Genomic DNA, 17,549 nt, shown 5'->3' with positions numbered 1-17,549 from the left:
TTGCAGAAGACTCGATTTTGGATAGAAGTTGGTTCTGCTCAAGTGTAGTGCATAAAAAGCACATGTTTCAGATTTTCTAAACTCATTGCCTTGTGAATTTTGTACACAAGGTGTAAATTTTATTTTAGAAAGTCATAAAGGGATATGTCAGGAGCTTGTGTGCTAATTTTTATGATTTTTAGGAAATTTATTTGTATTTTTAGAGATTTAATTCATGACAGGGGTATTGTTGTCCATGGTATGCATAATTCTTTTTATTTAATTTTGATTTAACTTTGAATTTCAATTCAGAGATGAATATGAGTCCAAATGGTACAAATTTGGTGTCTATTATGATTGGTTTGAAGTCTAGTTTATAAATATATCATTTATTTGACATTTCAACCCTTTTAGGGGTTTCAAACTGGCAATGCAACAGTCAGGGGTCAAATGTTCATTCTCTGACAGCAGCATTTTCTGAGTAGCTGAACTTGGGAGATTAATTCCCGTCAATTGGCTACACCAAATTTCATGTTATTTACATAGAAATCTTCTTTAAGTTATGACCTATATGCACATAAAACAGTTTCATTAAAATCGATCCAGAGATATATGAAACACGTGTTTTTGTACAGGGAAGCTTTGCTGGTAAATAGCTGCTGACATCATGCTGATAGCTAACTTCAGAATTTAATTCCAAGAGTTCTGCTGATCCAAATTTTATGTTCTTTATATGAAAATTCTCAGGATAGAATCTTCTATATTCTGGTAAAATTTCATGAACTTTGGAGCTACCTAGCTGTATCAAACAGGGAGTTGAACATAGGGGCAGATTCAGAACTGGTTCTGGTATTTGCTGGTTTTTGGTATTTCAAAAGGCTGAACTTCGAAAATTCATAATAAATTGGATAAAAATCCAAATAATATGAAATTTGAGTCCATTTCGTATATTTTTTTTATTCTCCACATGATGGTGTAATTACTTTTATTACTTGACCTCTGTATCAGTCCAGAATCACTGTTTTACCAGCAGAGGGCGAAAAGGGGTATTTTGAGTTATAGCATGGTACCAATGGTACTTGTTATGCTTTTAGTTGATGAGTTCAAGTCATATATCACATATTTTACAGTTCTCAAATGCTTTAAAGGGCTGGTTAGGGTTATGACATGGTTTTAATGAATTTAAGCCATCATTTTGACATGAACAAACATAGAGACAAGACCAAATCTCCAAGAAGACCATATGCATCAGTATCTCAAATCATCAACAGAAATCAAATATTACAAGGAGGTCCCTGATTTTCAGAAATTCTTTATTTAGGAATTCCTTTGAGCAAGATCTAAGTAAGATCATTAGAATATCATTGCTTTTAAGAGTACAAGTGACTTAATTCAGTATATACCGAGGTCTACTCATATCTTTGAGCTCTATTCTTCACTATACATGCATTGATTTCACTTTTTTTTACCCTTTGCTTCATGCAATCTGGTGCATATGGCTTATATTAAGCCTTGCATTAGGTTTTGAGTTTATCAATACATGTCATGGATCTTGGATCAGCAAAGGAAGCCAGCTGGCTTGACATGGTTTTATTCTTTAATCTCCTTCAAATTAAATGATTTCTAATAGATCAAATATAAGGAGAAGCTAGCTAGCTTAACCCCTTATATCTTCCTTATTTCCATCATTTATCCAGAGATTAAAGAATCAAAGAAGAAAAGAAACAAAGAATGAAAAGAGAAGAAAGGAAAGAAAGAAAAGAAGATTGAAGGAACAAAACACAGATCAAAATCAAAAGAAGAAAAGAAGAAAGAAAAGAAGAAAAAGAAAGAAAAGAAGAAAAAGAAAGAAAAGAAGAAAAAGAAAGAAGCTTAGATCATCAAGCTCTGTGCCATGGCACAGAGCTCTCTTTTCACACCTCAAAATAGCAAGATTGAGGGTCAGATCCCGAAGAATAGAGAGATCAAAGCAATGCACAACAAAAAGTAAGAGAAATGCAAGAAAAGGAAGAAACTTTCAAATAAACTTTATTCACCAAGGGAATTGATACATCATACAGCCATCAAGGCTTCTTCTATGCTATCTATACCTATTAATTTGCAGAAAAGCACAGAGCTTGCTATCAAAAAAGAAGGAAGAGAGCTTATGAGCTAATTTTCTATGTTTTGAGGCTTTCACAATTATCTATAGCCTAACAGAGTTATGGGGTATGTAGCTTGTCTTCATCTTGACTATTCATTTCATCGAACGGCTGACGTGCAAAGGGCATATGGACTGGATTGATGAGCTGGCCGTATCTTTGGCATGACTCAATGTGTTGGCATGATCTCCATCCTTGAGGGCATCCAACGGTTGCATTTGAAGGCATTGGGGAGGCAAGAGACGCAGAGGCCAGGCCAGCTATGTCCTTCCATTTTGTCTGTTTCTTTCACCATGCCGTTGAGCATTTGGAGATGAAGATGCTTTAAAATCGCATGGGCTTGGTGCTATGAACCATGAAGGGAGCTTTAGCATGGTGTTTGATGGACCAAGTGCTTGTGCTATGGCTGAAATTGAATCTGCTTCAATGCGCAAGGCGCCATCATTTCTCCAGGCCGCTGATTGGTTGATATCGGGCAGGTCCCACATGTCATGGTAAATGAGAAACAAATGTTGCGTATTTCCCATTTGAAGCTGTTAACTAATATTCAATGGAATTCGGCCCATATGGCATTTAGGCCCAAAATCAATTAATTTTGTTTCTGACTTTAATCAAAGCCGTGCCGATTTTTTTATTTTTACCCAAAAATATTATTATTTTAATTAAAATACCCAGCTTTTCGCCGGAATTTTAAAAATACTCAACCCGTGGAATTTTTTCACGTGTTGAAATTTGAATTCCAACCGTGGAAAAATTCCACGGGCCAGACCCATTTTTGTTTTTTTTTTTTTTTTTTTTTTTTTTAAAACAGAAATTTGTATTTATTTTTTATTTTTTGTATTGAAATATTAGAAATATTGGATATATTTCTTTGAAAATAGATGGAATACAATATAATTTGATTTATTAGAATGACTGCAACAAATAACCCGGATCAATATTTTTCAGATCGGATTTTTCGCAGCTGTAAGAAAAATTAATATATTTCTTTATGTGTTATTGGAAAAAAATAAAAATGCTTAGATTCCGAGTTATTGATCCCGGTTCAAAAGTCACTTCTATGTAATCTAGAAAATATTATGATCTTTCTAGTACATTTAATTTATTAAAAGTTATATCTATTTTGAAAAAAAAAACAAAAACTTTAATTTATTTAATTATTATTATTCAAAAGTTATATCCACGGGCAGATCCATTTTTTTGTTTTTTTTTTTTTTTAAAACAGAAATTTGTATTTATTTTTTATTTTTTGTATTGAAATATTAGAAATATTGGATATATTTCTTTGAAAATAGATGGAATACAATATAATTTGATTTATTAGAAAGACTGCAACAAATAACCCGGATCAATATTTTTCAAATCGGATTTTTCGCGGCTGTAAGAAAAATTAATATATTTCTTTATGTGTTATTGGAAAAAAATAAACATGCTTAGATTCCGAGTTATTGATCTCGGTTCAAAAGTCACTTCTATGTAATCTAGAAAATATTATGATCTTTCTAGTACATTTAATTTATTAAAAGTTATATCTATTTCGAAAAAAAAACAAAAACAAAAACTTTAATTTATTTAATGATTATTATTCAAAAATAATTCTCAAAATAGATAAAACTTTTAATAAATTAAATGTACTAGAAAGATCATAATATTTTCTAAATTACATAGAAGTGACTTTTGAACCGGATCAATAACTCGGAATCTAAGCATTTTTATTTTTTTCCAATAACACATAAAGAAATATATTAATTTTTCTTACAGCCGCAAAAAATCTGATCTGAAAAATATTGATCCGGGTTATTTGTTGCAGTCTTTCTAATAAATCAAATTATATTGTATTCCATCTATTTTCAAAGAAATATATCCAATATTTCTAATATTTCAATACAAAAAATAAAAAATAAATATAAATTTCTGTTTAAAAAAAAAAAAAAAAAAAAAAAAAAAAAAACAAAAATGGGTCTGACCCGTGGAATTTTTCCACGGTGGGAATTCAAATTTCAACCCGTGGAAAAATTCCACAGATTGAGTATTTTTAAAATTCCGGCGAAAAGCTGGGTATTTTAATTAAAATAATAATATTTTTGGATAAAAATAAAAAAATCGGAAAGTCGTGAGTATCTCTTCTCAATTTTTAAATGGTCAAATAGATGTATCCATTTCAATTATAATGGACACCTCCATTTCTGATTTTGTTCAATTTTCAAAATTCGATAACTCTCCAACTATTTTGAGTTATGAATCATGTGATATATCAAAATTCATGGTTTCTCATGAGGAATCACAATATGAACCTCCATACATTGCTCTTGATCCATTTTATAGAGCTCTCATGTATCTTGGTATTTTCCAAGCATTAAAATATTGCTATTTTTATTTTAGCAACATTTTAGGGTACAACAGTACCGTACCGATTACCTTGCTTCCACTTGGGGTGGATCTTTCCATTCTTATCCTGATCAGCATGAGTGGTCTGCATATGTCGATGATAGAATACTCCCTTCAGAAGGATGGATAAGAAAGGGAAGGAGGAGACACAAGCGTATTGTAATGACCATGAACGAGATGGGTGGTTGGCGACCGTTGGGAAATCAGGCTCGCCGTTCTGTTTCCGACAGGCGCAGGGCAGGTATGTAGCATTGTACGAAATTTATTTATGCTTTTATTATATTTCTAACTGAATTGCGTTGTTATATTCAGATGCCATAAACGAACACAATAAGAGAGAAAATGCTAGAGTTGCTGCTGAAGCAACTGGTAGAACACAACCCCCTCCTCCTGTAAGCCAATCATCTAGTAGCCAAGCCTCTACAAGTAATGCCGCACCTGCCACTGGTACCAGAAGAACTAGTCGTTTGTTAGGTTTATTCAGACATGGTGGCAGATAAACTTGCTATTTTGCTTATGCGAATTGATTTATTTGGTTTGAACTATGTTATGAACTTTAATTGCGCTTTTGATTATATTGTTGAACTATGTTAGACTATTTTAAAACTATACTTATTTCGAGCATATTAAAAAATAATGCAGCCCATGTTCAACATAAATACTACAACAAAAAATTCCTAAAATCCAGATACATTACTAAATAATACAACAGCATACAATTGGGGTCTAAGCCTTACGAGTTGAGGAGCTTGCTCCCTTCTTTTCCTCAGCCCGACGGACGCACGCAGGACACTCTCACGTAGTGAGACGAGCGTCATTCAGCGGATCTACATACGGGTCCATGCAATTGGGGTGAACAGCTTTGCCACATTTATAACAGAAGAACATATCCACCATATCTCCCTTCAGCTCACATAAGCAGCACTGTCCCCATCCAGGTGGAGGGTCCCTGTCTACCCAGCCTTCCATCAGCATTTTTCTAATTGATGGATCAAGAGTGCTCATAAATTCTTCATTATTTTTGGGTGAAAACAATATTTCCAAATTTCTCATCGCGTAGGCTTTCGCCGTCCAAAATTTATTAATAAGTGTTCTTTTTTCTTCGCGTTCGGTTTTAGTTATTCCTCTATTTTTTCCAACTTTGGGTGCCATTGTAACTAGGGTTTCAAATGACAGTAATTGATTAGGAAAGCTAATTATCTTAATTAAAGACTAATTGTACAGGAATCAACGGCTAATTAGAAATTAATTAGAAAATTAAAAAAATATTTAAATATTACATGTAGCTGTAGTCGCCCAGAAAATCGCCCGAGATCGCCTTCAATTCTTTCTCCCTTCTCTCTGCCTTTGAGATGGGAGGTAGATTGATGTTGGAGTGAGAAGAGAGAGAAAAAACAAATAAATAGGCATCCACAGTGGACCGCCCGTGGCCCAGGCGGTCAGGACTTGAAACTAACATCTTTTTTTTTTTAACAAACCGTAATTTTATGAGTATTACATAATAAAAAAAAACTAACATCTTTTCTTTTTAACAAACTACATTAAAAAAATAATTTTATGAGTATTACATAATAATGGGTACAGTTAAATGACTAATTGAAAATAATTAAAAAGAAATTAAAAAAAAAAATTGGGTAGTGGGCCGCCTCACTTGACATGTGGGGCGCCCGTGGGGCTGGCGCCTCACTTGCCATGTGGGCCACCCGAGGGGCTGGAGCCTCACTGGGAATTCTGGGCCGCCCCAAGCCCAGGCGGTCAGAGCATAAATAATAAAAAAAAAACAAAGGTTATTTTTAAAATTTCCTTTTTTTTAGGATATTAATAAAAGAATAATTATATTAAACCCCCTACTCCCATCTCCCCATTTTCCCCGCACTCTTTTTCTTTCTTAACTGCCATATATCCCCCCACTAATTTCGTTAAAAGTTTCCTTTTATCCCTGCATTAAATTAGACTATTATTTAATACCAATCCCCGCATTAATTATGCCTTCCTCTAATAATAATTTCCGCATTAATTATTCCTTTAAAAACAATCTCCGCATTAACTGTTATCTAATAACAATCCTCGTTAATAAATGCTTATCTGTTAATTGATGTTCAAAAAAGTATTTATCATTATATCTGAGAAATATTTACCCTTGTAACATAGAGTATTTATCCATGTAACATATAATATTTATCATTGTGTCTGAGAGTATTTATCATTGATGTTTTACTGAAAGTTGCAAGTATGCCTGAAAAATATTTATCCATGTAACATAAAGTATTTATCCATATAATATAAAGTATTTACCTATGTAACATAAAATATTTATCATTGGGTGAGGGGATTGTTTATTTAATGGTCTCCAGTTGTGCGGGGACGATTAAAAAAAAATGAAATTTTGTGCGGGGACAATTAATGGATTGATTTATTCTTTCATAAATAGAGATCATTGCATAGGGTTTAATACCTGACAAATTCAAGTTAAATACTTTGATGCTTCAAGTTAAATACCCGCAGTTTTTTAAACGCTCATTAATGATTGAGCGGTCCCCCTATGTTTAATGGTCCCCAGTTGTGCGGTGACGATTCAAAAAAAAAAGAAAATTTTGTGCGGGGACAATTAATGGATTAATTTATTCTTTCATAAATAGAGATCATTGCAGAGGGTTTAATGCGGAGGCCCAAAATAAATGCAATTAAAAGTAAATAGATGAGTTTAGACAAATTTGACACGTGGGATGATAACGGAGTTCGGCAAAACAAAGGCCTACGTCTCCGGGGCGTCGCAACCTCTTTCTAGGTCCGCCTTTCTATTATCCAATATGAAAGGATTACAATTGTGAACCGTGAGCCCTTACAAAATGGGAAGTCACGGCCAACGAGAGATGAGCGCCGGCGAGCCCTTACAACCAAGGGAAGTCACACGAGCAACTCGAGGTTTGAGCCGGCGAGCCCTTACAAACAAGGGAAGTCACACAAGCTACTCAAGAACAAGAGAAACACTCAATAAATCACTCTAACCTAATCTAATTAGAGATTAGTGAAGTGGGTTTGAGGTTGTTTGAGATTGATTGAGAGATATTTAAGTTTTAAGCTCAATCAACAATGGTGGAACCAAGCTCTCAGAAAATCGCCTCTTTTGCAATTAGGGATGGCTAGGTTAAGGTGGGGAAGAGACCCCACAGCTCTTTTTATAGAGACAGCTCCAGAAAGAGCAAATTGAGCTAAAACGTTACAACGTTTTCTGAAAACGTTACAACGTTTTATATTATAATGCGATTTTAGGTTTTCAATTTTCTGACAGCTCAGCTAATCGTTCACAAACGTTACAACGTTTATAAAACGTTACATAACGTTTTGTTCTGTAAAATCTTGATAAAAATAGATTGTTTTGAAGAACAAATTTCATTAAAACGTTACAACATTTTGTGCAAATGTTATAACGTTTTAGGACTCTTGTACAACTGGATTTCGTAGTTCCTTAACATCTCTAAAACGTTACAACGGTTGTGCAAAACGTTATAACGTTTTAGAGGATTTGTACAGCTGGATTTCGCAGTCCTTTAACATCCTAAAAACGTTACAACGTTTTTATAAAACGTTGTAACGTTTTATGTTTTCCAATGAGTTTGTTCAAGCTTTTACTTAGTGTTTTTGACAGGAGTAAAACGTTATAACGTTACATAACGTTTTGCTCTGTAAAAACAACCTCAAACTTATTTTACCAAGTACAAAGTATTACAATTTGCATTCTTGACAAATATCTTCATGATTTCTTCTGTCCAAGCATTTTTCATTGTAATTCCAATTCTTCTTGAACCTACATAATTTTAAAGTAGAAGAAATCGTAAAATTCAATAATTGTATGTTTTTGCAAATTAGTCAAATAGACGTAAAAGATTATTGTACGAACAACAAAATACCCACAGTTTTTTAAACGCTCATTAATGGTTGAGCGGTCCCCCCATGTTTTTTTTGGCAGTATCTGCGGGGATAAATACGGGATGGAGACTGCGGGGATTGTTATCAGCGTCCTTATTAAAAATGACCGTCTTTATCTCTATGTGAATATACTTTTCTTTCCTTTTCTTTTATGCTCTGGTTTGGTCTCCTCTTTTAGCAAATTAAGAACATCATTATTGTCTTTCTCTCTATGTGAATATACTTCCTCTGATCCTCTCCTTCTCTTTTAAGCTCTTACTCGATCGGTTTGGTCAACTTGTATTTTACTCTAATTAATTTCTCTCTTTATTCTCTCTGTTTTCAATTCGAGAAGAAACAAGAAAATAAAATATACGCACACACACTCTTGTTCGGCCTTTTGTCCTTTATCTCAATTAGGAATATTTACATGTCATGTTCTCAAAGAGACGAATTAAGCCAACCAGAAATTAATTGACAGTTCCTAGATGTAACATTAATTAATAAATCAACTCATGAAGCTCCGAAGTAACTTTTTTCTCTCTCTTTTTGTTATGAATACGGATGACGCCAGTTAAAGAGATAAAGCCAACCAGAGATATTAGACTTTAACATTAATTAACTCTGTCCTACTCATGTGGGCTCTATTGTCAAAATCATGTATTTGAATCAGTGTTTTAAATAGCGCGCTATAGCGTTTTCCGACCAAAAAAGCTATGGCGCTATGCCCAAATAGCGCCGCTATTCCGCGCTATAGCGCCGCTATTTGAGCATAGCGCGATTTTTTTAACCCGTACGCTATTTCGCGATAAACGCTATTTAAACCATTGATTTGAATTGCATGAGCACACTTGCACTACCTAATCTCCAAATAATAGTTTACTCAAATAGGGAGCATGAAAATCATGCATGCAGTGTGAATTTTTAATTCGTTTGTTTATATAAATCTTGTCATATATATTCGATCGGATAGTGTACCACATGGAAGTACACTAAAGTAGGGCTGTAAATGAGCCGAGTTTGAGCGAGTTACTCCCAACTCGAACTCAGCTCGTTTAATAAACGAGCGAGCCAACTTGATTGTGTTTGATTTCAATTGCTTAGATTAAATTGTTTGATTTTTATTGGTTTACCACTAGATGCATGGTCACATCTAGAAGGTACTTTGGCCCTTATAATCTCTCAACCAAACTAAGTACATGAGGTAGGATTAGTGATTCAAAATGTTAAACCAAGTAGTAGCCGATGGGTGAATATTTTCTCATATCGACGGATAGAGGTTACCATTAGTATACCAAATAAGCAACTAGGTAATTCGGACCAATATACAACAATTGAGGTCTAGAACCAGATGAGGGCAGATATTGCAATTTCATACCATGTTAATGAACCAACAAACGACAGTTGAGGTTTAGAAACATTAAGTTTGGTCAGTAGAACCCTACACAAAGGAACAAAATAAAGAAGCAGTAACTGCTGCATTCACTCGGGGACCACACAGACCGGGTACCTCGAGGTAGAATTGAGATAAAGTCATAACCCTGGAAACGACTTTTTTACTATTGATTAAAACCAAGTTAATTTACTTTCTTGCATTTAATTACTATCATTGAACTGATTAGGAATATAAATACCAAAAATCAACCTTTTCGAACTTCTAATCTTTAATTAATTTAGGTAGAAACCCAGTTTATATTTGAACCGTCCTCTGGATTGATACCTGACAATACTACACGATAAGACTGTGCACTTGCAGTCTGAGTCGAAAGTAAAAGTCAAGGTTAAAAAGTATAGCTTGCTATACTGAAACTTTGTGTTATACCTTTTTGATGTAACAAGTTTTTGGCACCGTTGTCGGGGACGGCATCATTTATTTTCTGAATTTTTACTTACTTTATTTAAACTCTAGATTTTCATTTGTATATTTTCTTTATTTTTTTCTCTCTCTAAGGAAAGTTGGCATTTGTACCACCTCCAAAGGGTGATTACATATTGAGGAGCAAAGACCCACTCTCAGACACTCCTCCAGAGCTGACTGTTCCTGCGCCACCTCTCAACACGGACCGTATAACCGATACACGGTCCATGCCCTCATCTCCTGCAAGATTTCCTCTTCACACGGTCCACATAGAAGATACACGGTCCGTGCAATCTGAACACCCGAGTAGAGAAAAGCCTTCTTCCAGCAGAGCAACAATGAGTAACAACGGGAAAGATGACAGGAGAGAGGATCTAACCGATGATCTGGATGAGGAAGACATGGAAGACTCAAGAGCTGGAGACGTGAGGGGAGCAATCATGCAAGTTGCCAAGCATTGTCGGATACCAACCAGTTAAAGAGATAAAGCCAACCAGAGATATTAGACTTTAACATTAATTAACTCTGTCCTACTCATGTGGGCTCTATTGTCAAAATCATGTATTTGAATTGGATGAGCACACTTGCACTACTTGCACTACTTGCACTACCTAATCTCCAAATAATAGTTTACTCAAATAGGGAGCATGAAAATCATGCATGCAGTGTGAATTTTTAATTCGTTTGTTTATATAAATCTTGTCATATATATTCGATCGGATAGTGTACCACATGGAAGTACACTAAAGCATACACACTAAAGCATACAGATCATACCTAAACACACTAATATCTGTCTTTGCAAATCTCTACCATTATATTGATAAGTTGCCTCTCCGTAATTTGCATACTTAGTTCTTACTTTGAGAAGTTACCATCGATCTCTAATCTAATTAATTAAGTTGCAATTTAATGAATCGGAAAGTCTGGAGAAAAGAGTTAATTATCTTTCAATTAATTAACTTGACCGGATCTTGAGTATAAGAACAGTTATATATATCGAAATTCAAAATGTACACTTGGTTTATAATTAATATCTTAGGATCAGTGCATCTAGTTCCAAATGAAACAGTAACAACAAGCAGAATATAAATAATTTACAGTCTACTTTTTTGTAATATATTTTCTGAACCATAGTTTTTTAAATTCTTTTGACAACAGCTTGAAAGTGTACAGAGTATATATTTCTTAGTTTTGTTAGGGCTTCTAATGATTAGGTTCGGCTTAAACTCGGCTCGACTCAATGAGAGAAACAAAATGATTCGGCTCTAACTCGGCTCGCTTTTGAAAGAAAAAGCTCGGTTCGACACGGCTCATGTAAACACTTGGCTCAACTCGGCTCGCAAGCGTCTCATATTTTTTATTTATTTGCACTTTCCATTAAACAAGCATTTGTTACGAGCAATCCATCAATTGTTTTGATTAATATTTGATTAATATTTTTGAGCCTATCATATTATTGACTTGATAATCAAATTTTTAATTCATTTCAAATTGTTGGTCAATGTTCTTCCACTTTTCGTTTTGATGGTCTCTGTTTTACCACTCAACACGGACTGTATAACCGATACACAGTCCATGCGCTCATCTCCTGCATGCAAGATTGCCTCTTCACACGGTCCATATAGAAGATACACAGTCCGTGCAATCTGAACACCCGAGCAGAGAAAAGTCTTCTTCTAGCAGAGCAACAATGAGCAACAATGGAAAAGATGACAGGAGAGAGGATCTAACCGATGATCTGGATGAGGAAGACATGGCAGACTTTGTACCAAGGACACTGCGAGAGTTTAATGTGCCAAGAGCTGGAGACATGAGGGGAGCAATCAGGTTGCCAAGGATTGTCGGATACCAACCGAACTTCAATCCGGGTGTTGTCAACATAGTGCAGCAAAACACTTTCCATGGCTTGGATCATAAGGATCCACACGCACACCTCCAAACTTTTCTTGAGTGTTGCACTACCATTAGAACAAATAGTGTAACCCCTGATTATACCAGACTTGCATTGTTTCCTTTTACTCTTAGGAATAGGTCCAAGAAATGGTTAGGGTCATTACCAAGGGATTCAATAAGCACTTGAAGGAAATTATCAAAACTGTTTTTGACTAGATTTTTCCCTCACAAAAGAACTACCAAGGTTAGGACCCAACTAACCAGTTTTTGGCAAAGGTCTTACACTAGTGGAAAAACAGGAATCAGGATCGGCTTATCTGGATCGGGTGTACGAACCAACCGATACTAATACCTATCTGGATCGGTTCTATCACTAAAACCGATACTAGAAGCTAATGAAAGCACAGCACCTGAACTAATTGGATCGGTTCTTAGCTTAGAACCGATCCTAATACTATCTGGATCGGTTCTAAGCTAAGCACCGATCCTAATTATCAAGTATTAGGATCGGTTCTAAGCTAAGAACCGATCCTGATAGTGCATATTTAGCTTTATCCCAAAGTCTGATTCTTCACAGAATCATTTTTCTTTCTTCCTCCGCCATTGCTTGGCGCAGCAGCTATCTTACTGGGCATTGATCAGCTATCTCACTCTTCTTTTCTCAGGTTCATTAATTGATTAATCATCTCTTTTCTCAAGTTTGATGTTAGATCTAGCACAATTTAGGCTCTAATTCGGCTCATTTTATAAACCCTAATCTATCTTTTAGGTTTTAATACATTTTTATATTTTAAGCTTTTCTTTATATGTGAAGATGAGCAAATTCATGATATATATGAACTTTTGATATAACTATATTTGCACATGCATGCTATATATGAGCTTTTGATATATACCCATATATACCCTAGCATGCATCATATATATGTTATATAGGATTTGGCTAATATGCTATGGGTTGCATAGAGGCCTCCCGTGCTACGGCTCAATATTTGAGTTTTCAAAATACTAACGGTCGATCTGAACCATTTATCTTGTTCTCCATATTAATGTGTTTGGAGACCAAATTTTACATTTTTTGGAAATTGTTTACTATTTTTTTATGGTCCAGATTTGTCTGAAAAACAGTGATTTTCAATAAATCTAAAAAAATAGTAAAAAATTTCCAAAAAATATAAAATTTGGTCTCCAAACACATATTAATATGGAGAACAAGATGAACAGTTCGGATCGACCGTTAAGATTTTGAAAACTCAAATATTGAGCCGTAGCACGGGAGGTCTCTATGCAACCCATATATAGCACCGTAGCCAAGTCCATGTTATATATATATATACATCTCTTATTTAGGTTCCGATGGTTTAATTTTATAGTTTGGCAATTATTGAGAGATTTGGTGCAGTGATCTTCATCTCACTCGGTACGGCATCTAAAAAAGTTGTAAGTACAACATGAAACTCATGTTTAATTAGTTTTGTGCATAAATGTGTATTTCGATAGCTAGACTAAATAGTATTGTAGTAAGTATGTAGCTAGAGTATTGTCTTAAGAGCCAAAACCGCATGATTAATGCCTTTAGGTCATGATACCCGGTCAAATTAATCCATTAGGGATTAATTTTGAATAGTCCCCGTTTTGGGACTGCTCTTTGAATACTTTGTCTCAATTAGGATGTGACCACTTGTTAGTCGTGTTTTAGTATTTAAGAAAATTTCGGCAGCATTTCTCAATATTAGTTCCCCGAATACTCGGGGAACTAAGGGGAAATGTTGCCGAAATTTTCTTAAATACTAAAACACGACTAACACGTGGTCACTACTGAGACGAAGTATTCAAAGAGTGGGATAGGATGGTAACCAGGCCCCATGTAAGCCTTACTGTGAATAGAATTTAGTACCCCAACCTTGTTCTAAATTAATTGTGTTCTACTATAATTGCAGATGGACCGCAGTTGGATGTACGAAACATCACGTCTATCGGATGAATATACAACAGGTGTCGAGGAATTTTTTAGAGTTGCTATGGAAGATATGGCGAATAAGGGGAGTACAATGATGTCGTGTCCTTGTCGTGATTGTAACAATGGTCAAAAAATTTCCAATCCGAATAAGGGGAGTGACGTTAGTAGCCCGTTTCGAGTGATTTGTCAGATCCTAAAGGTGCCGGACCATCGCATGCATCGATGTCATATTACGGGTTTATTGAAGAAATTTGGGAGCTCGATTACAGAAGATTTAATATCCCGTTATTTATGTGTAAATGGGTCGATAACCGTAGGGGGGTTAAAGTCGACGATGATGGTTTTATTTTAGTGGATTTCAACAAAGCTGGATACGAGGATGATCCATTTATACTTGCAAGACAAGCCGCGCAAGTGTTCTACGTAACTGATCCGGCCGATCATTCAAGACATGTTGTCCTCTTTGGAAAAAGACGTATCATTGGGATTGATAATGTCGAAGACGAAGAAGCGTACGATCATTTTGATGAAATACCACCGTTTTCCATTGGCATGGCATCTCTACCGGGCGCTGAGGATAATGAAACAGGTCACATGCGCATCGATCATAATGAAGGAGAATGGGTTGAAGAAGTTTCCATTGGCAAGTCATAATATTGGTATCTCAAAAAATATAAAAATGTGAGTTAATAATCTTTAATATTGCTGACAAAAAGTAATTTTTTTTTTCAGAATGCATTGAAACACCCGACGATGGGAAGAATGCAAGTTATTCTTCCACACTTCTTGTAGCTTATTTTTTCATGTTATATGTAATTTATTAGCTTATTTTTAAATTTTTAATGTTACTATTTTAGTAGCTTATTTTATTTCATTTTATAAGTAATTTTCAAGATATTAAGTTAATATAATAGAATAGTTTTTAAAATAGCTTTTGTACTAAAGTATTTTTTAAACTAATAATTATACTAAAGAAATTTTCAAAATAATTTTTAAGTTTATTTATAAAATATCATACACATAAACATCCTTTTTTATTTTTTAAATTAACATACACATACAAAATATAAAACCTCCACACAGTTACCAAACACTAACAGGATCGGTTCTTAAGGTAGGAACCGATCCTGATAATAATCTGTATTATTTTAAATAAATAAAACAACAGGATAGGTTCCTAGTTACGAACCGATCCTGATAACTATCAGAATTGGTTCTTAAGCTAGGAACCGATCCTGATAACTATCAGGATTGGTTCTTAAGATAGGAACTGATCCTGATAGTGCTCCCTCCAAACGGCGCCTCTATATTCTTTAAAACTTACTAAGTTTTCAAAACACTCAAAACCTCAAAACCGTGCGTGACCTAGCCGTGCTCCTTCTCCTCCACCGGCTCCGTTGGCCCGGTCCTGTCTTCTCTTCTCCTCCGCCGTGACCTAGCCGTGACCTAGCCGTGCGTTTTGAGGTTCCATTGCTCTTCTCCTCCGCCGGCTCCGTTGGCCCGGTCCTGTCTTCTCCTCCGCCGACTCCATTGCTCTTCTCCTCTGTCTGCTAGCTAGTTGGCTCCGCCTCCCTCTCCCTCTCAACTCGGGTAAACATCTCTATGTATATATTTTATGACATTATTTTGTGTATTGATTTTAGAGATTAGATAAATTGTTAGATTAATTGTTAGATTAATTTAGATTAATTTGTCGGGTTAATTAATTTAGATTAATAAGGGTAAACAATTAATTGGGGTACCAATTTAGATTAATAAGGGTACCAATTTAATTAATTCGGGTACCAATTCGGATTAGGTTAACAAGGTTAAACAAGGGTAAATAATTAATTCGGGTACCGTTTGTTAGATTAATTCTTCAAATTATTTAGAAATGTTTAGAAATTGTTTACAGTTTCGGATTAGAAATTGTTTAGAAAATTCTTGTTGCTAATTAGAATTTCTATTTATAAAATTATTCTTTATGAATTGTTTAGGAAATTTCGGATTAGAAAATTGTTGTTGCTAATTAGAATTTTGGATTAAAACATTGTTTAGAAATTGTTTACAATTTCAGATTAATTTGTCGGGTTAATTAGTTTAGATTAATTTGGGTTAATAATTGGTTTAGTTACCAAACCAAAATAATTGGTTTGGATTTATGTGAAACTTGTTATATTGTTAATTAGTTTTAATTAGTTTAGAAATTGTCATACTTGTTATAATTTGGATTTATGGATTTATGTTATACTTGTTATAATTGTCGGGTTAATTAGTTTAGAAATTGTTAGAAATTGCAAATTTTGATACTTGTTATATTGTTAACCTATTTGCAAATTCAGATATGGAAAGCAATAGTGAGACAGCCTCGGCTAAGAAACGAGGAAGAGGGCCTAATGCAATTAAGGAGAAGTTTAACAAGAAAGGGAAAAAGCTGGAACTTGACAAGTTTAACAGACCGGTTGTTACTAAGGATACAACGTCTTTTCCAACGGAATTCGGTATATTGGTGAGAAGGAATGTTCCTATAAGTTTCGGGACAAGAGATTAATCTTCATACCATACCATCAGATGTTAGTGTTATATATATATATATTCTAATTTTATTATATTTCTTTCAATTCATATAAATTGAATAATATGACATGCTACAAACCTAACATGCAGAAATCATTGGATATTGGCCGTGCTTATGCCAAGAGAACGTGCATTGTACGTGTACGATTCCGATAAGAAGTGTAAAAGAATGCTGATGATTAGTGCTGCTATCGAGGAGTAAGTGCCTTTCCTAAATTTTACATTTGTTTAGAATACTAATGATTTTATTATTATATTATCATTTCAAAAATGTCTCGTAAGTACTGATTGTTCAATGTTTTCATATTTCAACAGCGTCTTCATGAGGGAAATGGGTGTTTCTTTAACGGTTCGTAACGATTGCAAGGTAATAGTTTCTTTTGCGATATGATTATAATGACCTAGATGCACACATTTGTGAATATACATATAAGCCATTTGTATGCTCGTAATACAAGCATTTTATTTTTTTGAAACTTGTTATATAGTGCCCACAACAACCAGCCGGCTGGGAATGTGCATATTATACCATGTTGCTCATGCAAGACATAATAAAGCACTGTCTCGATGTTTTTCCGCAATTAAAGGTATATATGCATTTATAAATTTTTCAAAAATAAGCATTGTTGCTTCAAATATAATAAAATACACAATTTAATTGTATATATATGGTCTTCTCAAATTCTAAAAATGCAGGATATTCCCGCTAAATATATGGTACAACGCTTGGCCGACTTTCACCAAATGTGGGTCCAATTTTTACTGAAAGAAATTAAGTCGAGAAGAAGTACAACAATTTAGGGTGTTTTATCCGAATTTGCATGCATATATGAACATGAATTTTTTGTAATAAGTTAGGATG

Source organism: Carex rostrata, chromosome 23 (genome assembly GCF_964058835.1).
Source record: "Carex rostrata chromosome 23, lpCarRost1.2, whole genome shotgun sequence".
Classification (NCBI taxonomy): Eukaryota; Viridiplantae; Streptophyta; class Magnoliopsida; order Poales; family Cyperaceae; genus Carex; species Carex rostrata.
The sequence above is the reverse complement of the archived record's forward strand: the minus strand, read 5'-3'. Positions refer to the sequence as shown.